The 26,253-nt window shown below is 37.7% G+C and overlaps 1 protein-coding gene and 1 long non-coding RNA gene across 2 annotated transcripts in view; one reads left to right on the forward strand and one right to left on the reverse strand.

Moving 5' to 3' along the window:
* Positions 1 to 9,206, forward strand: part of LOC122422384 — a 39,409-nt gene extending 30,203 nt beyond the window's left edge. Inside the window, exon 3 of the long non-coding RNA XR_006263802.1 lies at positions 8,111 to 9,206. This is a non-coding gene — a long non-coding RNA (uncharacterized LOC122422384). The remainder of the gene's footprint in view (positions 1 to 8,110) is intronic.
* Positions 1 to 26,253, reverse strand: part of LOC122422380 (rho GTPase-activating protein 20-like) — a 480,282-nt gene that overhangs the window by 171,884 nt on the left and 282,145 nt on the right. The gene's annotated exons all lie outside the window — the stretch shown is intronic.

The following is a 26,253-nucleotide window of genomic DNA, read 5'->3' on the forward strand; positions in this document are numbered from 1 at the left end:
TTTACTATATTCACCAGGTTGTACAGCCATCACCACTATATGATTCCAGAATATTTCTAATTCTGGAACACTTTCATTATCCCCAAAAGAAACTCTGACCCCATTCCCTGTCACTCCCGAACCCCATCCCCTCTCTAGATCAACTAATCTATTCTTTACCTCCATACAGTTGTCTGTTTCGACCACTTAATAAGTGGAATTATACAATATGTGGTCTTTTATGTCTGGCTTCTTTAACTTGGCAAGTTTTCAAGGTTCATCCAGGTCATAGCATGCACCATTCCTTTTTATGAGTGAATAACATTCCACTGTTTGGATATACCATATTTGTTCACCCATTCTTCAGCCAACTGACATTTGGATTTTTCTGCTTTTGACTATTGTGAATAATGCTTCTGTGAATATTAATATACAAGTTTCTCTGTGGACATATGTTTTCAATTCTCTTAGGTATCCATAAGGAATGGAATTGTTGGGTCACGTGATAACTCCAGGCTTCCCAGGGGGCTCAGAGGTAGAGAATCTGCCTGTCAATGAACAAGGTGCCAGGAACGTGGGTTCAACCCTGGGTGGGGAAGATCTCCTGGAGAAGGAAATGGCAACCCACTCCAGTACTCTTGCCTGGAGAATTCCGTGGACAAAGAAGCCTGGCAGGCTACAGTCCATGGGGTTGCAAAGAGTAGGACATGACTGAGCAACTGAACACACATACACTTGATGGCTCTGTTTAACTTTTTTAAAAATAATATTTATTTGGCTGCACCAGGTCTTAGTTGTGGCATATAAACTCTTAGTTGCAGCATGTGGGATCTAGTTCCCTGACTGAGGATTGAACCCAGGCCCCCTGTATTGGGAGCGCAGAGTCTTAGCCATTGGACCACCAGGGAAGTCCCCATTTAACTTTTTAAGGAACTGACAAATTATTTTCCAAAGTGACTGTACAATTTATATTCCCATGATCTATATATGAGGGTTCCAATTCCCCTACATCCTCATTACTATTTGTTATTGCCCATCTTTTTTTTATTACAACCTTCTTAGTAGGTATGAACCAGTAGCTCATTGTTGTTATAAGGGTTTGATATCATCCTCCTGTAAAAGGGTTATAAAGAGTTCCATTCTATCTAAAATCAGTATACAAATATTTTGTTTTATACTACTCTGAAATAAATGTAAGACTCTCAGAAAACAGATATTCTTTTCTCTTATCTAAACATCTTTAATGTTTCATAGGATTTAGCATATTTTAAATTTTTTATTATTCCTAAGATTTTTCCAAGACTCTCTTTCCCACTTTTGGGGGCAATATATGGTGCTCAAATACAAAGTTCTTAATTAAGATTTGACATATTATTTTTGAGGGAAAAAATACTTCCTAGTTCCCATCTTCCTATTTATCCTATATCTATAAGCATCATATGACAGTGTAGGGCTAAGGATTGTTGTCCTTTATGACTCTAGATTTTTTTTCTTTTTGTTTGGAGATATCGGCAAAAGTCTCTTGAAAGTCCTAACACTGCAGAAAATGGCCTGCGTTTAGTTCATTAGTTCTTAACCAGTCTTTCCTGGTAACTAGCTCTTACCTCGGAGAAGGCAATGGCAACCCACTCCAGCACTCTTGCCTGGAAAATCCCATGGCCGGAGGAGCCTGATAGGCTACAGTGCATGGGGTCGCTAAGAGAAGGACTCGACTGAGCGACTTCACTTTCACTTTTCACTTTCATGCACTGGAGAAGGAAATGGCAACCCACTCCAGTGTTCTTGCCTGGAGAATCCCAGGGAAGGTGGAGCCTGGTGGGCTGCCGTCTATGGGGTCGCACAGAGCCGGACACGACTGAAGCGACTTAGCAGCAGCAGCAGCTTATACCTTGTTTTTGTCTGTAATTAGCCCACCTGTCCTGGTATTATTTGAAAACTTTCATAAACATACTATAAATTCCTTTCTGTTGCCTAATATGGCATTCAATATAGATAGTGGGGTTTAGAAATCGGATGATTTATTTGAACATGTGGTAGGGTAAAGTGACATTTGCTATAGTGGCTGTTTGTACCTTTACACACACATTCCCTTGGTTGAATCTTTCAAATGAGGTGACTGTGATTGTGACCAGGCCTCTAGTCTCCAGTAGAGGAGAGGATTATTTTACTTTACACAAATAAATGGTGACAATGATATGCCCAGATGGATTTTCCATGCTGATAAGTTAGGGCCAAACGCTGCAGGCCATTTTCTGCAGTGTTAGGGCTATTGAGAGGCTTTTGCTGACATGTCCAAATACATTCTGTTGGGGTCATTGCTCCGTTTTTCCCATGCTTACATAAACATTCATCCAGTGATCTTGTGTTCACACACTTTAAGCATTTCTAAGTTTTATCTGTAGGATTTTAGCTAAGTCATTGACTAAATGCTTCATTCATTCATTCACAGCTTATTCACCCTGGATCCAGTGCTGTGCCTATGATTTTCACTACTATTATATTAGAACGTTTTATATCCTCTAAGACCTCTCTGACCTTTCCTCCAAGCCATCACACATTTATATAGCTGTATAGAGCCTAGTCCACCCATTCTACACAACCTTACCGTAGACATCCTAGCTTAAATGTTGTAACTTAACCGTCACGTGAGTCCATATCGGAGCATCCCGCTGGGTGTCACTTCACTCCTGCAAATGTGCACCACTAAACATTAATCACCGTATTATTCATCTTACCAATTATACACAGTTATTTTATTTTGTCCTAGAAGTCTAAAGGAACAAGCATTCATATTTCTACGTCTTAATATACAGTGAGTTTTTTTTAAAAAGTAAAGCAAATTATGTGTGTAGAAGAATAATTCATACAACATGTTAAACACTTGGGAGTTACATTAGCTTAAATATGTTTCACCTGTGATGGATGGTCAGGCCTCACTTTTATCTACTAAGGCAATCCGATTATAAAACACTTCATTGTGTGTCTTGCGATTTCTTTGTTATGCTGACTTTTCCTAAGAGGGTTAATATTCTTAGTTGATTCTCCAGTTAGGATCGATACTGGCAAGCATCCAACTTCCCCAGTTCAAATATATCTTTCTCACCAGTACATTTTCTTGCTTTTGTTGTTTACATCTGTAACAAAGTTGCACTTAATTTGAGCCAGTGGGAGATCTGATAATGAGCCATAAAGAATTGTTCTCTCTCCCTCCTCCCCCAAGGATATCATGCTTACCTAACTGAAAATTTGAGGCAGATTGATTTTCCTCAAATATATGAAAAGGAAGAATAGACATGGCTATGTATTTTAGCTATTGGAATTAAAAGATGTGCTGTCCAGCGGACATCCAAGTTATCATGCAATTTATATCATGAGGGATTTGTCACTGCTGTAATTAGCACATATACCTGCATAGTCTGGGACCTTCAGGTGTGTCTGTAAATGAGAGGGTGCATCTAGACTTCCCTTAGGTACTGCATCAGTTGCTTCCAACTGGATGTGCAATCAGTCACATATTCCCTGTCCATAAACTTGAGCAGAATGTGACACTGGGCTTGCATGACATGCTTTTATGGTTATAGATCTTCTGTCATCTTTCAAATTTGCTTTGAACTAAATACTCCAACAAATACCACATTTCTAGAAAAAATTTCTTTCACTACCAGTTGCATTCAGTTTCTCTAAGGAAGCAGATGGAGCTTGACCTCCAAGTAATAAATTCAGTGACCTTCCTGGGTACTATTCTATGTCCTTTATCACCAAGTAATAATTTTCACAGGCTTCCCAGGTAGCTCAGTGGGTAAAGAATCGTCTGCAATGCAGAAGACGTGGGTTCGATCCCTGGGTCAGGAAGATTCCTTGGAGTAAAGCATGGCAGCCCACTCCAGTATTCTTGCCTGGAGAAACCCATGGACAGAGGATCGTAGCAGGCTATGGTCCATAGAGTCTCAAAGAGTTGGACATGACTGAAGTGACTTGGCATGCAGGCACGCATACAGTAACTTTCAACAACTTTAGAGGTCAGGGATTTAAAGTTCCTTTGTCTTATTTTGTTGGCTTCATTGGTCAAATTCTTGTCTTTAGAATCCAAACTTTAGTGGCAATACTCTGCTGGACTAAGACTGGATCTTACAGAATGGATGCTCAGCTGTGATCTTAGTTTATAGAGCCAGGTAAAGCCTCGGTTCTCCTATATATAAAATGGATAAGAGCTGGATCAAGATGGTGGAATAGAAGGACATGGAACTTCCTTCCACAAATAGATCAAAAATACATCTACATGTGGAACAGTTCTCATAGAATACATGCAGAATGCTGGCAGAAGATCTCATCTGACCAAAAATGCAAAAAAGATCCCCATGTAATCAGGTAGGATGAGAGAAAAACATATTTTTAATCAACTTCACCTTTTCCAAAATCTACAGTTATACTTTGTTGTTAGGATGGGACCTGCACCCCTGGGAAAGAGCTGTGAAAGAGGAAAGGTTCCCTTACCCTGGGGGTGGGGGGTGTGCTTCATCAGTAGTGAGATCAGCTGGGACAGAAGGAGAGCTTCAGCGGCTCAGAGGAGATGCAGCAGCTGGACTCTAGCAGGCAGGACAGGGAGAGCAGGCTGCACAGAAGGTCCTGACCGTCGCACTGCAGTCCCCAGCCCAGGGACGCATGTCTGCTGCTGGCTTTCACTGTGGTGCTGGATGTTTGATACAATTAACAAGACAACGAGAGACAAAAACTTCGGCTTCTGTACTAGGATACTGGCATTAAATAGAAGTGATGCTTGTTTGAGTGGGAATTCATCCTTTAAGTGGCCATCTTATTCGTGAATATTTTTTGTTATTGTGAATTTTTACTTTTCTCTTACCTACTGGGGCTCAGTAAATGAATACTTACATAAAATCTCCCTAACTCTTCCATATTGTTGAGAAAACTAAATATGGGATTATATCCATAATATTTACACACCTGACATATATCAATCAAACCATACATATTAGTGATTGTTACTATTATCATTATTCTACCAACATTCTTTAAAAAAGATCAGTCAGTTCAGTCGCTCAGTCGTGTCCGACTCTTTGCGACCCTGTGAATCGCAGCACACCAGGCCTCCTTGTCCATCACCAACTCCTGGAATTTACTCAAACTCATGCCCATCGAGTCAGTGATGCCATCCAGCCATCTCATCCTCTGTCGTCCCCTTCTCCTCCTGCCCCCAATCCCTCCCAGTATCAGGGTCTTTTCCAATGAGTCAGCTCTTAGCATCAGGTGGCCAAAGTATTGGAGTTTCAGCTTCAGCATCAGTCCTTCCAATGAACACCCAGGACTGATCTCCTTTAGGATGGACTGGTTGGATCTCCTTGCAGTCCTAGGGACTCTCAAGAGTCTTCTCCAACACCATAGTTCAAAAGCATCAATCCTTCGGCGCTCAGCTTTCTTCACAGTCCAACTCTCACATCCATACGTGACCACTGGAAAAACCATAGCCTTGACCAGACGGACCTATGTTGACAAAGTAATGTCTCTGCTTTTTAATAGGCTGTCTAGGTTGGTTATAACTTTCCTTCCAAGGAGTAAGCGTCTTTTAATTTCATGGCTGCAATCACCATCTGCAGTGATTTTGGAGCCCAGAAAAATAAAGTCTGACACTGTTTCCACTGTCTCCCCATCTATTTCCCATGAAGTGATGGGACCAGATGCCATGATCTTAGTTTTCTGAATGTTGAGCTTTAAGCCAACTTTTTCACTCTCCTTTTGCACTTTCATCAAGAGGCTCTTTAGTGCTTCCTCATTTTCTGCCATAAGGATGGTGTCATCTGCATATCTGAGGTTATTGATATTTCTCCCAGCAATCTTGATCCCAGCTTGTGCTTCTTCCAGCCCAGCGTTTTTCATGATGTACTCTGCATATAAGTTAAATAAGCAGGGTCACAAGATACAGCCTTGACGTACTCCATTTCCTGTTTGGAACCAGTGTGTTGTTCCATGTCCACTTCTAACTGTTGCTTCCTGACCTGCTACAGGTTTCTCAAGAGGCAGGTCAGGTGGTCTGGTATGCCCATCTCTTTCAGAATTTTCCACAGTTTATTGTGATCCACATAGTCGAAGGCTTTGGCATAATCAATAAAGCAGAAATAGATGTTTTTCTGGAACTCTCCTGCTTTTTCAATGATCCAGCAGATGTGGGCAATCTGATCTCTGGTTCCTCTGCCTTTTGTAAAACCAGCTTGAACATCTGGAAGTTCACGGTTCACATATTGCTGAAGCCTGGCTTGGAGAATTTTGAGCATTACTTTACTAGCATGTGAGATGAGTGCAATTGTGTGATAGTTTAAGAAAGATAGTTAACCACAAACTATGGGTACCCCCATATGGGTACCCACAAAATATGGGTACCCCCACTAGCAGAATGGATTTAACCATCTAGCAATTCACAAACTTTTATGTTCATAGACCACTACAGTGAGCTGGGCCTCTCATTTAATTTATTCAATCCACCAGAGTTTACTTCTTCAAACCAACTATCAAAAAATACTTTTTATAAATTCTGTAGCCCAATACATTCATGCTGTTTTTCCTCTTCATAGGGCAGACACAGAAAGTATAGACAAAGAGTTTAGGACTCTGAGTCACAGACTGAAAAGGAGAATAGTTTCTGGCAGAATCAATATGAAAGACCAGGGCTCCAATCTCTTTAGAGACTTTGCCTCCTTCCTTTCCTCCATTTTATTTTTATTCAGTTTGCTGAAATCCTCTTTAAGCTAAGATAGAAATCAAAAGTAAGATCCAATCGTTACGATTTTTTTTTGAGACTGGAGAAAAGAGCCAAAAAATGATGATAAACGGAAAGATAAACAGTCCTGGTTGAGAGCATTCGGTACCCAGTTCCTGGGACTTGCAGTCAAATGGCCTTGCTAACAAAGAAACTGACCTTGTATAGGACGGCTGCCATTTCTTCAGTTCTCTATCCTTTCTATCCTTGCTTCCACTCCTAGCTTTTTATTTATTTTTTTTTAAAGTGTGCGTTATCAGATCAGTAGATACTTTAATCTACTGACTGGTTCAGTGCATCTCAAAATTAAAGTGCTTAAAATCCCCTGGAGATTTTGCTAAAATGCAGGTTCTGACTCTGTAGGTCTGAAAGATAGTCTGCATTTCCAGCAAATTCCCAGATGATATTTATGCTGCTGATCTAGGGCCAAGGCCCACACTTACAGGGGCAAGAATTTAGTATATTCCCAGGGATGTTGGGTAGGATGAAATGAAAAACCCTTACTGAAGAGTAAAGAGTTTTTCCTTTATAAACATTGCTATATAAAAGGAAAGGACATTAAATTGGTCTTTCTAGCACTACTTGGGTTTGCAAAGGCATGCTAGTTACTCTATTTCTGGTCTTTCAATGATATTTCAAAATAATAATATTCCTTTTATTAAGAATCAACTTTGTTCTTGAGTATCAGCACACAGCCCTCATGTTTTCCAAGTTACTTCATGACTTCTTACTTTTTTACCCTCAATGGAACCCTTATATTTATTCTAATTAGAATGTAGATAACTGATAGCGATAGTGTAAGCAGATGGAAATCTCCTACTGTGTGGCATCTGCTGTGGTGAGTGCTGGAGACACAACTATGAATCAGGCATATATAGTATCTAACTGCCCCTCCTTCTAACCCAGGAAGATGGGTTATGACTTTGTGCGAAAGAGAAACACACGCTGAGTTAGATAACCGCAGCAGAAACAGCTGGTAAGTGGCAAGGCTGAAATATAAACCCAGTTCTTTTTGACTGTAAAACTCTTGCTTATAGCTCCTGAACTCATTCTGAATAGGGGATTGCCTACCCTCTCATCACCATAAGTAACCAGGGTTTTGTATTTTTTAGTGTCCAAAAAAAAATTACTTCATCTCTCTTTCTTATCCTTTCAGGACAAAGCTGCTGACTCTATAGTAATAGCTACCAAAATATTTATAAATAAGTATCCCATCTTCAAGCACAAGTAATCCAAACATACACAATATTTTAAGATTGTTTTGGAATTAGATACTTTTTCTCACTTTACTGTGATTTCCTACTGTTCTATCTCTTGTCCTGGGTGACTGACTAAAACAGGTATTTTTTTTTTTTTTTTCAGAAAGGAAACTCCTACCACACACAGAAATCAATTCAAAGTGATGCTGGGATTTAAATGTGAAAACTAAAACAATGAAGTTTATAGAGATAACCCAGGCGAATAACTTCATGAACTTGGAGTGGGAAAAGATTTCTTAAGCAGAATATAAAATACACTAATCAAAAAGGAAAATATTGATGTATAAATTCAGTTCAGTCATTTAGTTGTGCCCGACTCTTTGCAACCCCATGGACTGCAGCACACCATGGACTGCAGCACTAATTAAAACTTCTGTTGATAAAATAGAGTATTAAGAAAAGTAAGCCACAAAGCAGAGGATATTTGCGATACACAAACCAAAAGAGAATTCCACCCACCCCAAATCCAACAGATCAGTAAGAAAAAAGATAGAAAAAATATTAGAATATGTTGTAAAAGACTTACATGGATGGACACTTGACAAAAAAGCATAGCCAAATTGCCAGTAACATATGAAAATGTTCTCAACCTCATTTGTCAAAAGGGAAATGCAAATTAAAGCCACACTAAGATATCACCCTACACCTTCCAGAATGTCTAAAATTAAGAAGATTGACAATACCAATCTCAATCGATGGTTTAGAGTAACTGGAACTCTTGTACATTAGTAGGAGTGTAAATTGATACAGCAGCTTCAGAAGATCTTTTCATGACGCACATTAAAACTGAACAAATGCACAGCCAATGATTCAGCAGTTCCACTTGTAGGTACATATGCAACAGGTATGTGAATTACAAAAGTCAGGTACATGAATATGCACATGCTTAAGCATTCATAATAGCCACAACTGGGAACAATTCAAATATCTACAAACACAGAATGGACAAGTAAACTTCATTTCATTCATTTAATGACATGCTAGATAGCAATGAACATGAACTGCTACGTGTAACAAGAAGGGTAAAATCTCATAAGAGTCCAACAAAAGAAGTCAAATACATGTTGTATGATTCTGTCTATATGAAAGTCAAAAGCAGGCAGAACTGATCTATAGTGTTAGAAGACAGGAGAGGTACTTTTGCACTGGAGGCCCCTGGCAGGGGCTTGAGGAGGATTTCCAGAGTCCTGGAAATGTACTATTTCTTGATCCAGGTGGTGATTACCAAGGTGTGTTCTTTTTATGAAAATTCACTGAGATGTATACTTGTATATATGTAGGCAAATGTATATACTTTCCTATATGTATGCTATTTAAAATAAAACACATGAAGGAGCAAAATTATTTAAAGTTTCTATTTTTAAGGTCATCTGTTACTGGGTTTTTTTTCACTCTACAGCAAAGAAACAAGCATTTTCTTCATTTTATTCCTTTGCCGTGCAAAACTGAAATCTGTCTTTCAAGCAAATTTTTATGCCGTTTGTAAAATACATTTCTATTACTGCTTTTTGTCCCCAGGTTTTGCTTTTCAACATCAAATCCATTTTGTGGTTTTCTTTGGAGATCTGAAACCAATCCTGTTTTTTTGTCTCTTTTCCATTTGCCTTTTATGTTTCAGTAGAGTTCTGGTAATAATCCCATTTGACCTTAGGACAAATGCATTACCAAACATTAAACAAAGACCAGTCACCATGGGCCTGATGTGTGACCTCATTCCATCTAACATTTAAGGACATAACAGTCTTCTAAGAATGATGGGACAATTGCTTCCTGAGGATGTGAGGCTTATTACTGAATAGATGCTCTATGAGGAAAAAAAAAAAAAAAGCGCAGATGCTGGGAGTACAAATGGAGTTTATCCTGTCAAAAGTGAAACCCCCCTGTCATCACAGCTTGGCACACTCTCCACTGCCACCGCCCAGGGTAGCTTATGCCAGCACATGGTAAGAGTAATTTGGAAAAGACGTGGGTTCTGGGGTCATCGGATAGGGATTCAAACTCTAGGTCTTACTAACAGTGTGTGCCGAGCATGTGTTCAATCTCTATGAACTTCAAATGACTTCTCTATAAAAATAAGGATAAAAATAACTACATCACAAAACAGTCACAGGCGTTTCAATTACACAGACATATAAATGTCTCTAACATGGTATTTAGCACATCTAGGTGTTCAAAGAATGAAACTCTTCTCTTTTCTATTCTTTTCCTTTTTAGGCAAAACTATGTTGCTGCAATAGTTTGCAATCATATTTGAGTTTTTGATTCATAGCAATTTGGTTTTGGAGATGATAAGTCCTGGAATATTTATTTCATGAATGCATGTTGGATCCATAGATCATTTCATATGTATATATTTTTTAACCTTTTGAATTTTCCAGATGCAATCTGTACCCAAAATGGGATAAGAAAATAATAATAACTGTAAAATTCCTTTAATGGGAAAGAAGATAGTTTAATATTTGATCCACTCTCTTAAAGGAATAGACAGAAATAATGTAGACGAGAATTTACTTTGTATTCTTAATTCTTACTTCAAAGCCTCACAAATCTGTAGACCTGAGCATAAGTGTAGTGTTTTTAGAGAAATGCACATTTGGTTACTTCTGTCCTCAGCTCCAGTTTTATTGAGAAATAACTGCCATGCATCACTTTATAAGTTTAAGTAATGGCTTGATTTACATTCATTGTGAAATCGGTTCTGCTAATGTCTATCTTCTTACATAGATAAAACAAGAAAAGAAAGAAAAAAGAGGAAAATTCCTCCCTGTGATGTGAAAACTCTTAGGATTCACTCTCATAATAACTTTCCTATATTGGCATAACTTGGAGATATTTCAGGTTTGGTTCCAGACCACCACAATAAAGCGATTATCACAATAAGGTGAGTCACAGGATTTTTTTTTTTTTGGTTTCCCAGTGCTTGTAAAACATATTTACACTATACTGCAGTCTCTTAAGTGTGCAATAGCATTATGTCTAAAAAAATGTACACACCTAAGTTAAAATCTTTTATTACTAAAAAATGCTAACCATCCTCTGACAACTCAGGGTTGCCACAAACTTTCAGCTCTGAAAAATCTAACATCTCTTAAGTGCAATTAAGAAAAGCACAATAATACAATATGCCCACGTATCATTCTTCAGTGTTAGCCATGGTCATCATATTGTACATTACATCCCCAGTGATTATTTATCTTACAACTGGAGGGTTGTAACCTTTAACTTTCCTCCTCCCATCCCCACTCCCTCACCCTTTCCTCTGGTAACCACAGGTCTGATCTCTTCTTCTATGCATGTGGGTTTTGTTTGGTTGGTTTCTTAAGATTATAAGTGAGATCATACAGTATTTGTCTTTCTTATCTGACTTATGTCACTTAGCAAAACGCCTTCAAGATCTATCCAAGGTGTCACAAAACAGTAGGGTTTTCTTGTTCTTTTTATCGCTGAATAATATTCCATTGCATATTTACACCACATCTTTATCCATTCATCCAACAATGGACACTGAGGATGTTTCCATGTCTTAGCTATTGTAAATAGTTGTGCTATGAACATGGTGGGGTGCAGATTTCATTTTGAGTCAGTGTTTTTATTTTTTGAATATATTCCCAGAAGTGGAATTGATCACATGGTAATTCTACTTTTACTTTTTTGAGGGTATTGCATATTATTTTCCATAGCCCCTGCACCAATTTACAATCTTATCAATAGCACACAGGGTTCCCTTTACTCCCACATCCACGCACATCTGACCATATTTTTTTTTTCCTCCATCCATGGAATTTTCTAGGCAAGAGTACTGGAGTGGGTTGCCATTTCCTTCTCCATGACTATATTTTTTTTATGATAATCAGCTATAGCTGGCTTTAAAAAAATGTGTTACCTAGGAAAGCTGAAATACCTGGAGCATTCCTCATACTAAATACCTTAGTATTGAGCATTCTTATTTTATTCTTAAAAATTATAGGAAGGTGAAGCAACTTGCCTAAGGTGGCCATTTAAAGTTAGGAGTCAAAAAAAAATGTTAGGAGCCAGTGAATCTCCCACTCCTTTCTCTGAGTTCCAAGTGGCAGAAAGTAGCCACAAACGCTGGGAACAAGTCAGCGTATTAATGGTTGGTAAAGCTGAAATAGGAAATGCAGCTGAGACTCAAGGTTGAAATGCAGTGTTCTGTAACTTTGACTCAGGGACATCTAGGAGCCCTTTGGCAGGTGGAGTTGGCTCTGCAAAGCCGACTCCAGCTGCATGTGCCTACCAGTCTCATGGAGCAGACCAGGTCTGCCTAGCAAGCTCAGACACTGCAGAGTGCAGTTCAAGAGAGAAAGATGGGCCCTCATGAATACTGTGCAATGACCCTCCTCAGATAATGTTCCCTGGCTAGAGAATGCTTGTAGAACAACAGATGTTTTTAACCATGTCAGAAAATATTTATCTGAAATGCTACTTGCTCTGTAGTTTTACTTAAGAGTATTAATTTGTTTAGCTCGCTTCTTCAAACTTCTTACATCAGGGAAAGTGACAAGCTACATGCCCGCATGATTATTAATGACAGATTATTATTGTGATTATTATTATTTTGGCTATCACTTTTCTTACTGTATTATAGATATTCCCCCTAGCATCAGTTTAATGTTATACCTTGCAAAGAGACGTCCTTGGAGGATGACACGGAATGCTCTCCCTGTGCTTATTCAAACTGATATGGAGTTAGGCCTGCAAATCCTCTAGGAGATCCTTTATGGCTCCAAACTGTAAAGCTGCTCCATAAAACTGTAAAGCCAGAAGAGAAAGAAAGGAAAAAAAGCCACATAAAGGCTAAGCACTATTTGCCACATGGCAGTGAAGATAAAATTAGGTGAAAGACTGCGTTTCTGGGTACAGGTAGAAGTTTATTCCCTCAAGTTAAGAACCTTACAGTGAAATTATAACTATCATCTTATTAAGTCACCTCATTAACAAATCAGTTTAATGTAGGAAGAAACATGGGCAGCCTATGCAGACACATGATATTAATTTACTTCTTTATACTCCTATCATGTCACAGAAGGATTTGAAGCATCTAAACCATTGTTATTTTGTTTGTTTGCTTTCCAGGAATTTGGCACCCAACACAATTGCATTTAACAGTGTGGCTATGAACAAAAAAGCTCAGTGAATAATTCATACACGTAGTCTTTGTAATTTGTTAAATCCTCTGTGCATCTGGAAAACTCCGGGAAGTAAAATAATTGAAAGAGTCGGGAGGGTTGACATTCAAAGGCACTGCGTCCTGTCTCCATGAGGAACCAACAGCTCTCAAGGGAAATGCACACGTGAGCTTTATGACTTGGGAACATTTAGGTTCTCTCACCTCACAGATGGTGACTGCAGCCATGAAATTAAAAGACGCTTACTCCTTGGAAGGAAAGTTATGACCCACCTAGATAGCATGTTAAAAAGCAGAGACATTACTTTGCCAACAGAGGTCCGTCTCTTTAAGGCTATGGTTTTTCCAGTGGTCATGTATGGATGTGAGAGTGGACTGTGAAGAAATCTGAGCGCTGAAGAATTGATGCTTTTGAACTGTGGTGCTGGAGAAGACTCTGGAGAGTCCCTTGGACTGCAAGGAGATCCAACCAGTCCATCCTAAAGGAGATCAATCCCGGGAGTTCATTGGAAGGACTGATGGCTGAAGCTGAAACTCCAATACTTTGGCCACCTCATGTGAAGAGTTGACTCATTGGAAAAGACCCTGATACTGGGAGGGATTGGGGGCAGGAGAAGAAGGGGACGACAGAGGATGAGATGGTTGGATGGCAACACCAACTCGATGGACAGGAATTTCGGTAAACTCTAGGAGTTGGTAATGGACAGGGAGGCCTGGCGTGCTGCGATTCATGCGGTCGCAGAGTCGGACACGACTGAGCAACTGAACTGAACTAACTGAACTTCACCTCTTTCTCACTTGACTCTTTCTCTCTGTCCTCCAAATAGTCTTGCTTTTAAATAGAGAATAAATGAACTCAATAAACCAAGCTTCCATCTCTGTAATCTTCTATCATCTATTTCAGCAGTTCTTAACATAGGGTACAAGAACAGAATGTTGTCCTTTTGTTTATTAATCCCTGGAGGGATTTTAGAAAATATATGTGATGATTTCCAAGTGGGGCCCAGATATCAGAATGTGTTTTCATTTCCCTCACCCCTTCCCAGGACGATGCTACTGAGCCTTCAGGATTCAGAATCACAGAGCTATTCATACAACTGCCTGTGCATCTGAAAAGGTAATACTGCCTAATGGTGTAAGAGACCCCGTAGTCAGACGGTCTTGTTTCAAATCTGGTGACCACTTTTAACCAGTGTGACATTAAGCAAAGTACTTAGCCATGCTGATCTTCAGTTTCCTCATTTGCAAAATGTGGATGGTAACAGAAGAACATACATCATACACATAAAACAACCAGAATAGTGTCTGGCACATAACAAGTAGTAGAAAAGTATATTAATAAATATTTAATTCTCACTTTCAGTTTATTTTTTCATTTTAAAATTTCTCCCAAATGTTAAGGAGAGCATTATTTATGTGTACATGGTTTATGCATTTTAAGTGGTTAGCAAGTTGGTGTTCCTAAATAAAACACTAAGATTTTCTACTGTTTCATCATCCCCATAATCACCCAGCATGTGCTCAAGAAAGTCCAACTAAATGACTATACTATTTAATTAAAATTTTATTATTTATACCCTCACTTTATTCTAAAAGGGTTTGTCCAGGCTCTTACAAAATACATATAGAACATAAGAAGCTAAAGAACTAAGTAATAATAAAATCAAAGCAAAAGATAAACAAGGGTAGGAAGACAAATTAGTCTTTTAAATTTGGCTCCCAAGAAGGCACCCTATAAGGTCCTATATTCTTTTAGTTCAGGCCCATATCATTCATTCAAGGCTAAATTCAGAGGGTTATTTTACACTATCCGTACAATAGCTTTCCTGGTAACACAAGAAATAGATGACTTCCACTAATGCTATGTTCATAAGCAGGAAAATTTAGGCTCTAAGAATGAGGCAAATTATTACACTTAAATACTGATATTCAGATACAATTTGTTTTATCCCCAAATGGCTTATTCCAAGTCATTTCAGTCAAAGTCATTTTAGTCCGTCAAGTTAAAGCTATGGTTTTCCCAGTAGTTATGTATGGATGAGAGAGTTGGACCATAAAGAAGGCTGAGCACCAAAGAACTGATGCTTTTGAACTGTGGTGTTGGAGAAGACTCTTGACAGCCCCTTAGACTGTAAGGAGATCAAACCAGTCAATCCTGAATATTGACTGGAAATCAGCTGAAGCTCCAATACTTAGGCCACCTGATGTGAAGAACTGAATCATTGGAAAAGACCCTGATGCTGGGAAAGATTGAAGGCGGGAGGAGAAGGGGACGACAGAGGATGAGATGGTTGGATGGCATCCCTGACTCGATGGACATGAGTTTGAGTAAGCTCCAGGAGTTGGTGATGGACAGGAAAGCCTGGTGTGCAGCAGTCCATGGGGTTGCAAAGAGTAGGACATGACTGAGCAACTGAACTAAACTGAAAATGGCTTAATTTATATTAACAATATTAGATAAAACATAAACCTTTTAAAACACCTGCTAGACAATACTACCCCATAAAAGACAACGGTTTACATTCAACTATTCAAAGAACTGAGCCTAAAATGCATGCCAGATATGACATTTATTTCCATTTCTGTGATCCACTTTTATCAAAGCATGCAACTGCTTGTGGTTAGCTCTTAACTCTATAAAAGGAGTTGAATGAGAATTCGAGAAGTTTGGCCTAGCAGCCACCCACAATCTCCTCCGGACATCCTTCCCCCGCGTTGTCAAACATCTGTCACAAGTACACCCTACAGCCCGATCTGCAGGGCACCCATCCTGGAAAACTGCCTGCAGGCAGATAGCTTAGCGTGCATTTCCCTCAGCAGCCAGAAAACGTGCCGTGTTCTTGTGGACTAACCTACTAAGACAAGAGAAAGACAAAACAACTGTCAAGTCTAAACTTGTCAGAGAGCCACTTAGGGCTTCAGCACTTTTACTGTCAGGCTCGATTGTGGCAACATTTCATTCTCTGAGTCAGAAGAGGGAGGTTGGAGATGGTGCACATTAGTCACTGACGACATTAAAACTCATGATTGTTTGATTTGGCGAATCTATTTCGAGGCTAAAACTTTTCAGGGATTTTAAAATTACAGTGCCTCCCAGGACATCCCAGTAGAATTTATGTGTATTAGTGTATATGTTATATTCCCTCCCCCATGCAGTTAACGCATCTTAATCTCACTGAAAATGATAGGTTGGCAAACAAAGTTAGAATCTGAGGTGAAAGTCTCCTGGTTACTCTAATTTTAGTTTTGATCTTAAATTTTAGTGTCTTATATTTCAGGCTGATAGTTTTTACTTCTATTCCTTATTTGTTGAGCGTTTTTTATCATAAAAGAATTTTAAATTTTCTCCAATGGTGTCTCTGACTCTATTGAGATGATCATGTCACTTTTATCTTTTATTTAGCTAACGTATTGGACTACTATGATTGGGCTTCCCTGGCGGCTCAGACGGTAAACAGTCCACCTGCAATGTGGGAGACCTGGGTTTGATCCCTGGGCTGGGAAGGTCCCCTGCGGGAGGGCACAGCAACCACTCCAGTACTCTCGCCTGGAGGATCCCATGGACGGGAGCCTGGCGGGCTAAGTGCATGAGCGACTGAGCACAGCACAGTACTGTGACTGGGGGGCTCCCCGGTGGCTCAGACGGTACTGTATCTGCGTGTACTGCAGGAGACCCACTGATTTTCATATGCTGAGCCCACGTTTTATTTCTGGGTTAAATCCCATTTGGATATTATTAAACCATTGACCTAGAGCAATATTTCTCCATTATAAGCTTCAGAATAATAATTCCATTGTATGCTAACAGTTGCTCCATGAAAAAGGAGTTGCATTAAGTAAATGTGAGAAATGCTGGGTTACAGTTAAATAGTTTTCTTTTTAGAAGACTATCTCAGAGAATATAATGTACTAACTGACTTTGCAAATCTCTAAGAGGGAGGTATTCATATTCATAGAGTGTTTATTATGCGCCAGGTATTCTTCTAGGCACTGGAAAGGTAGAAATGAGAAAAAGAGAAAAGAAATCTCTGCTCTGTGGAGTATACATTCTAGAAGAAAGGCAAACAAGAAATATAAAAAATCATGCAACTTATAAAATGTTAAAGTACTATATATTACATAAAAAAGAAAAATCAGGTAAGCTCCTTGACACCAGGCTTGAAAATAATTTCTTGGATTTGACACCGAAAGCAAAGGCAACAAAAGCAAAGAATTAAGTGGGACCACATTAAACTAAAGGGCTTCTGCACAGGAGAGGAAACCGTCAACAGGACGAAAAGGCGACCTACCGAATGACGGAAAATACCTGCAGATCGTACATCTGAAAGGGGCTAATATAAAAAACACATGACTCAATAGCTAAAAAGCCAAAGAGTCTGATTTAAAACGGGGGGAGCATCTGAATAGACATTTTTCCAATAAGACATACAGATGCCTCATCGGTAAAGAAAAGCTGTTCCACACCATCAGTCATCAGGGAAACGCAAACCAAAACCATACTGAGATATCACCTCATGCCTATTAGAATGACGATTATTTAAAAAGTCAAGAAATAACATTTCTAGGTACTTTTGCCATAAGCATCTTTGGCACAAGCATTTTGCCACATTTTTGCTGCATAACTAATTGGCTATATGGCAATTTTTCTGTAAAAATAAAATAAGTGGTTGATAGTTTGGTGTGATGTACAGAAAGCATGACAGATGATGATGACTTTACACCAAAAGTTGTTTTTGTTTTTTGTTTTTGAAATACAATACATTGGAGGAGAAAGAGGCCAAATATACATTTCTCACAGAACTTTGGAATGCCTCTCAATGGACATGTGACAATAATATTCCAAGAAAAACCAATAGTGTGGAAGGTTTCACAACACAACACAAAGCTCAGTTATAAATAGGCATCCTAGTATTTGGAAAGTCTATCTAAATGAAGGAAGAAATTTTAGTGAAAGAAGGAAATGTATGATTTTGAACAAGGAGAAGGATCAACAAGCCAAAAAAAAAAAAAAAAAGATGCAAAATAGTACAAAAAAAAGACCTGGAAGACAAGTGTTTTGGTACAAGCCAAGAAATAAATTTTTTGAGAAGTATTGCTTCGAATAGTTTGTATTTTGCAATAAAGCCTATTCCTTTCTGATGTTTCCTGTTTACATTCTTTTTAATGTCCTTTTATTTGTTGTTACTTATCTTTTATGGCAAAACTGCCCTGTGACTAAGTAGTTATGTGGCAAGAATGCTTGGGACAAAGATGTCTATGTCAAAGGTAAACACCTCTGAAGAAACTGCCAGACATAGAAACAGCACGTGTTGGTGAGGACGCAGAGAAAAAGGAACACTCGTGGACTACTGGCGGGAATGTAACTTAGTGCAACCACTTTCCAAAACAGTATGGGGGGGGGGTAGTCCTTCCAAACTTAAAAACAGAACTACCACATGATCTAGCAATTCCACTTCTAGGTATTTGCCTAAAGAAAAAACAAAAAACCACTAATTCAAAAAAATACGTGCACCCTCATGCTCACTGCAGCATTATTTATAATAGCCAATTCATGGAAACAACTTAACACTGACAGATAAATGAATACAGAAAATATGGTATTATAAATAAATACAATGAAATATTCTTCAGTCATAAAAAATGAAATCTTTCCATTTGCCACTGCCACAACATGGATGGACCTTGAGGGCATTATGCTAAGTGAAATAAGTCTAACAGAGAAAGAGGAACACCATGTGATTTTACATGTGGAATCTTAAAAAGAAAACAAGCTCATAGATCCAGAGAACAGATTTGTGTTTACCAGAGGTGGGGGGGAGGGGGTGGAGCTCAGAAAAATGTGTAAAAGGGTCAAAAGGCACAAATAAAGATTTTCAGTTACAAATAAATCACATGGATGTAATAATGTACAGCATGGTGACTATAATAAAAAATCACGTACCGCATATTTGACAGTTGCTATGACAGTAGATCTTAAAAATGCTCATCACAAGAAAAACATTTTTTTGGTAGCATGTGTAGTAATGGATGTTAACTAGACTTCTTAGAGTGATCATTTTGCAGTATATACAAATAACAAATCACTATGTTGTGTACCTGAAACTAATATAATTTCATATGTCAATTACACCTCAATTAAGAAAAGAGAAAGTGAAAACTCACTTCAAGAGGTTTCAAAAATTCTGGGTAGGAGGATGGGCAGCGCATTAAAATATTTATAGGACACTCAGGAAAGGCCTTGTTGAAAAGTGACATTAGAGAGAAACGGGAGAGAATAGCTGATTCAAAAATAGCAATGAAGTCATTATGGCTGAAGCGGACTGATGGAGAAAGTGGTAGTAACATTCACTGCCTCTTACCTGGATTACTGCGGTAGATCCTGGACAAATTTCACTGTTTCAACTTTTGCTTCTTCCCCCACCCCATGGGTTGAGAGTAGTCTCTCTGTGTGTATAGTATGGTATGGAGGTATAGGTGGGGATGGGTAGGCAAAAATAAAAGCACTGAAATTAGTTAAGAGTCTATTTCAGTAATCAAGATGAAAGAGGATGGGGATTCAATCCATAAGTGAAGATGAGGAGAAGTGTTCATATTCTGGGTGTTTTGAACATTGAGTCAACAGGATTTCTTGGATAAGAGAAGAGAGAAGTTTGGATAAGAGGTATGAGAGAAAGATGTTAAAAATGACTTTAAATTTTGGTCTCGTGCAACTCTTAGGATAGAGTTGCATCAACAGAGAAGGGACAGAATGTGGGTGGAGCAAGTTTCTGAAAGAGTCAAGATTTCAGTTTTGGAACATGTTGTACTTACGATTTCTATTTTAAAAGTGCAAAGTAAGTATAGGAATTAACACACACATGGTCTCTGTTGCTGACTTGATGAGATACATCTTTTACTTAATACCAGTACCAGTACTTAATACCAAAACCTTACATTGTGGATAGCTAAAGACATTAAGAAAAAGTCAGAATTAAACAGATGCTATTTATACTATTATTTAATTTGTAATTTCTCTCCCATTTTCCAAAAATCTGACTGGTTTTTAGAACTTGCCTTTTTTTGTGGATTAAGGACCTTGCTCAAAGTATTTTTTTTTTTTCTTTTAAAAGCACTTTTATTTCCATCAAAAAACAAAAACAAAACCTCTGTAGGCAAACGTCAGCTTCCCTGATGCCTCAGACAGCAAAGAATCTGCCTGCAATGCAGGAGACCTGGTTCGATCCCTGGGTTGAAAAGAACCCCTGAAGAAGGAAATGGCTACTCACTCTAGTATGCTGGCCTGGAAAATTCCATGGATAGAGGAACCAGGCAGGCGACAGTCCATGGGGTCACAAAGAGTCAGACATGACTGGATGACTAATGCTTTCACTTTCTCAAAGTATTTTTTGAACCTGTTTTACCAACCAACCAACCAACCCAACCTACAAAATAACAACCAAGAAAACAACAAAATTTTCGATTTGTCTTCTTATGGGATGAGTAATCATTCTTCAGTCTTCTGCTTTTAAAATTCACACTCAGGGCTGACACATAACTGTGAAGTAAACAGACTGCTTTCCTCCAGCAGTGGAAGAGGTGATGGAGGCAGCTGGGAGAGCACTAGAGACTGAGGAGAGGAAAGTACAGTCCTCAGAGATCAGCCTGTACAGAGGAGCGTGGCTGTTGCCCGTCATCCGGGGCATACCTTGGACTCTTGTCCCACTTCCTTTGAAGTGAGATGTGGCCATGTAACTGAGTTCCAGCCAGTGGAATATGACTATAAGTGACCTGGTCTACTTCCAGGTCTTGTCTAGGAAACCTTTCCACTTGATGATACTTATTCCTTTCCCTTTTGATTGGCTGAGGACTAGTCTGCCATACTGGAAACATGCTGAAAATAACAGATCCTAAACTGGAGAACCCTGGGTCTCTGAATTCTGCTCAGACCATCCATGAACTAAGAACTTCCATTTTTGAACTTAACATGAGTGGGAAATAAATGTTTACTGTAGTTGAGCTATTTATTACACATTTGTGTGTTTATTTGTTATAGCAGCTAATGGCCTCAAATCTAATCCTAAGAGAGAAATAGTGGTTCAAAAGCACACTTACTGCCCATATTTTCCTATTTAACTCTCCTGTTTGTAGCCAGCTATTTCCTTCAAATCTCCTATAAGTTAATAGTTGAGGAGTGGAATTACAATTACATACCTTTAAATGCAGGGCTTATATTAAGCTCATGGAATATTCCATATACTATAATACTGACTTAGGCAAGAATTCAAAGATGTAAACCTTTGAGGCCTGAGAAACTGGCAGCATTACTGAAATGTTCAGTTTTTCCAATTTGATTTGCACTGCCAGCTAAATCTGTTTACTGAGTGCATGGTAGTATTTGGAGATCTAATTCAATGATCTATTTGAAAATTTCTGATCATGCTTTTGAAACATTGCCTTTCTCAAATATTATATCCTTATATATATTTTAAAAGTTTCCTTAGAAGTTTTTTTTTTCCATTTTTAATATATCCATTCCTTGTCTATAGAGGCATACAGTGTAAAGCCTATATTTTCAAATTTCATATACACATGTCCTTCAGAGGAAAATAAAGTTGTTTCCAACACAGGGGATGTCTTCTACAATGACTCCATGTTAAATATATATTCTTTAAAGTAAAGTACAAAGTTACAAAATGGTGTGGACTTTCTAACCTTGGACTGAGAGGAAAAAAATAAGTAAATTAACATTCTATAAGGAAATAAAAATACTTGAAGACTTTTGTCTACAAATTTAGATACCAAGGGTAAAAATCTTCCAGTATTTAAACTCTGGCTTAGTACCTGGTATACTATGATAATATATGAGCAGTGACAGGCTCCTCTTCCTCAAATATCTCCTCTAAGTATATGATACAGAGTCTCTATGCCCTGCAATATTCCGAATAGTAGTAGTAAGAAAAAAATGTATAATCAAAATAAAGTTTTATTGAACACTATCATGTGTCAAGGATTATGTAAAGCACTTTTTTTTAATGAATCTTTTAAGGTAATTCTCACAATGACTCTATGAAGAGGCAGATATTATTTTCTACTTTTCCAGTGAGGAAGTTGAAGCACAATGACTTGTTCAAGGCTATATTTAGTATGTTGAGAGAGCAAGGAACTGAACAATTTGGCAGTCTGGCTCCATAGCCCATACTCTATATTCCTGGAAAAGCTAACATATTAAGCCCCTTTCATTAAGTGCAAACTGATTCACCATTTTTACTAATGATAGCACATATTAGGTGTTAAAATAATAATGCAAGAAATTAAAAGAAGAAATTATTATCTTTATATTAATATATATATATATACTTATGGTTATTCTTATGGTTATATAAGTATAGCTAAACTTATAGTACTTATTATGAGAAATGTAGTACTTACACTAATACATTAATGGTATATATTATATATAAAACTAAGTCAGGTTTAAATATTAGAAAGTTTTCAACTTATTATTACCTAAAAATATAGCCAAAACCTTAAATACTGAGATATATATATATTATACACACACATAAACTATACTATATGCTAATACATTATACTAAAGAAATCATGACTCACATAAATAATAATCAGTGTAAATACAATTAAATAAAATGTAAAAACTGTTACTTTGTCCTAATCTGGGAAAAGCTCAGAATTATTTATGTGAAACATATGAAATACACTAGATAAAAATACATTTTTAAAATACATCTTTAAAAATGAACTTTTTTGGAGGGCCTCAGGTGATTTAATGTTCTTAAATATCTTCAAAGTGGTAAATATATTAATATTTATGGTAACATTAAACTATAATGTCAAAGATACATATTTAATTTCTAGGACAGAAAGCTTCTTGAAGGCAAATCATTTAAAAAATCTCCAGCACTAGTCTAGTGTCTGGTATACAGTTCAAATAGAGGAATAACGAACAATTAAAGAGTTATATTAGTCAGGGTTCTCCAGAAAAACAAGACCAACAGAATATATACAGACATATAAGAGATTTATTGTAGGAATCAGTTCATGCAGTTATGGAGAGACAGGAAAGCTGGTTGTATAATTGTTTGAGCCCAAAGTTCTGAGAACTAGGGGAGTTGATGGTGTTAAGTCCCAGAGTCATAAGGTCTAAGAACCAGGAGCTCTGACCTCCAAGGGCAGAAGAAATGGATGTCCCAGCTCCAGAAGAGAGACAAATGCCTTACCTTTAGCTTTTTGTTCCATTCTGGCCCTCAACTGATTGGAAGATTCCCACCAGCACTGGTGAGGGTGGATCTCTTCTTAGTCTACTAATTCAAATGCTAACCTCTTCCGGAAATACCCACACAGACACATCACCAAATAAGTTTTGCCTGGCATTCCCTTAGCCCAGTCAAGTTGATGCATAAAATTAACCATCACAAGAGTGTTTCCAAGTGAAGGACCATTTAGACCTGCTTCACGTCAATGAATAATAAAAGTGATTCATCATCTAACAAATTTATTATCTATATTAATTCATTATGTCCCTATAAAAGTGAAACTTTTGACCTATAATATTTTTTACATTGTTAATCTGATTAGCAGCCATTTTCTTTATAGCTCATAAAGTCAGTGATAGGTTAGTTCAATTCAAGTAAAAAAATCATGGTTCCTAAACTGGTAATTTTGGAATTAACAAAATGATATTGTATAGCTGAGCATGATAACTAGAAAGGCATATTTGAGAGCTGTGCTGACTAATACAGTGGCTATTCGCTACATGTGGCTATTTAAATTTAAAATAATTAAATTAAAAAATTAGTTGCACCAGTGGTAACTGCATCGAAAAGTACAGACAGTTCCATCATCACAGAAGGTTCTACCAGACATTATTATTCTAGAGAAAGAACGTATAATCTGAGTCAATTATTGTGTTGTTGTTCAGTTGCTAAGTTGTGTCCAACTCTTATCTTCTCAGTGTTCATCTAATGACTTATCTAGCATGAATCTGAAGTCTTGCCTTCCTCTTGCTCTAGCTCTGGAGAAGGCACTAACCATGGGAAAAGTATACCTAGTGGAAGGAAGAAAGAAATTAAAGGCAAGAAGCAGGATAACATATAAATTCTGCCATCAGCTTTTCTGAGATCAAGAAATTTGTATATAATACACCATAGTTATTTAGTCTTACAACTTTTGTGAGCAAAAATGTGTTTGAAGGAGATACAACAGAACTGTGGAGTATTATGTGACCTGTCAGTTGGGTGAACAACCTAAAATCAAATAATACAAACAGAAAAAGGCATCAGAAACAACAAATATGAAAGGACATAGGTAAACTTCAAACCATTTAGTAGCAATGTCATCCAACTGCTGCAGAGGATGGAATTTTCCCTCGATGCTTCCACACTTAGAGGATGGGGATTTCCTGCTGCTTTCTTCCTTTGAGCAATCAGCCTTTGAGGGGTCTCTTGATGTCTAGGTTTCCAAATACAACTACCAGCTCTTCCTTAGGTACTACCCTTGTACTTTGAACTTTTCAACCTAGGATTCCTTTCTCAAACTGAGTCTAACAAAATGACTAATTACATCCAAGGCAATGACACAATATCAGCTATTTAAATGTTCCAGAAAAGTTCCTATTTCCATTACAAACAATTTCATTCCTAACCTCTCGCTGACCTAGTTATGGTAGGTTCATTGTAATTAGATCTCTTAACAGTTACCATCTTGTCTCTTTCAAGCTGCATTTTAACTTGTCTCTTTTTCAAACAAAATGTAATAAATATTAGATTTAAAATATTCACAAAGACAAGCAAAAAGAAAAAGGTGTTTGCACATGAGTGGGGACATAATTCACTGCAGTGTTTAATCTTTATCTTTTTAAAACAAACTCTAGCTTTGGGAGGAATACTGCAGGAAATAGAAAAAGGAAACAATGTCTCACATGCTTCTAAATGCAGTTGAGATATTTTAAATAAAATATTTAGCCATTTAACCAAAACTTTCACTTTTCATCACCAAGCAATTCTGACAATATGAATTGTCCATTGTGCAACATGCATCAATTTCAGTTTGAGTATAATTAATGGAGAATATATGCAAGAGTATTTTGGCAAGTCTTATTTTGGTGCCTTATTTTGTTTTGTTTTTTTTTTTGTTTGTTTTTTTTGGTGCCTTATTTTGAACCAAGAAAAAATAATTAAAAATGATAACTTTTACTTTACCTTCTTAGGCTGCTGTTTACAGTCACTTGCTGGTCATACACCTGGCATAAGACATGTGAAGCCACTCTGAGTATAACTCAAAGAAGAATTTAGAGCCTCCTGGAGTTAATTTCTGATATATATTTTCCTTAATAGAAGGAAAACTACAATATTTTCTAGTGGTACTATGGTGTTGAGCTTGGGAGGATGATAATTTTTCCAGAAAGTCAGTAAGTTATACACTTGATTCAGAGCTAGTACATATCTCAATATTTTAACTAACATGGAGGAATGGACGAGATAATAAAATGACTGGGTAATGTGTAACAGAGGTCCACATCTGAACTATGCTTATTGCCAGAGTTCAGATCTTTGCTGGAATATATCTATAGGTTGTTTGAAGTCTCTTTGAATGAAGAAATTAGAAATCTCCTTGGAAAGATCTTTAAAAAAAGAGAGACATTTAGGTATGACAAAATCATCCCTATAACAAAATATTCACTAGTGGAGTTTTAGTTGTGAATACAACCATGCTGGTCTGGCTCCAATTTAATTCCTGGGGGGAATGGGGCACATGTTCTCTGCACCTCCAGTTAGCATTTCTTTTAAATAATAAAAGTCTTCTCAAGGTTGTTGCTCCCTCATTTAAAGAGTCAGTGTTATATGCTATCAAAGGTGCAGACTGACACTTACATGCAGATCATCTTCCAGTTCCTTCTTTTTCATACTAGGTGACGTTCTTCAATCAAGTCAGACAACATTCAAAGCCCTTAATCTGTTATGGAGATCATGACAGACATGGTCTCTTCCATGAGAACAGTTATGGTCTCTCAGAGAAGGCAGATCTCAAAAACAAGTACAACAGTAATTATATAATCACAAGAAGGTGAGAATACATGAGAGGGGATCTCATCTAACAGGAGA

This window comes from Cervus canadensis, chromosome 19 (assembly GCF_019320065.1).
Source record: "Cervus canadensis isolate Bull #8, Minnesota chromosome 19, ASM1932006v1, whole genome shotgun sequence".
Lineage (NCBI taxonomy): Eukaryota > Metazoa > Chordata > Mammalia > Artiodactyla > Cervidae > Cervus > Cervus canadensis.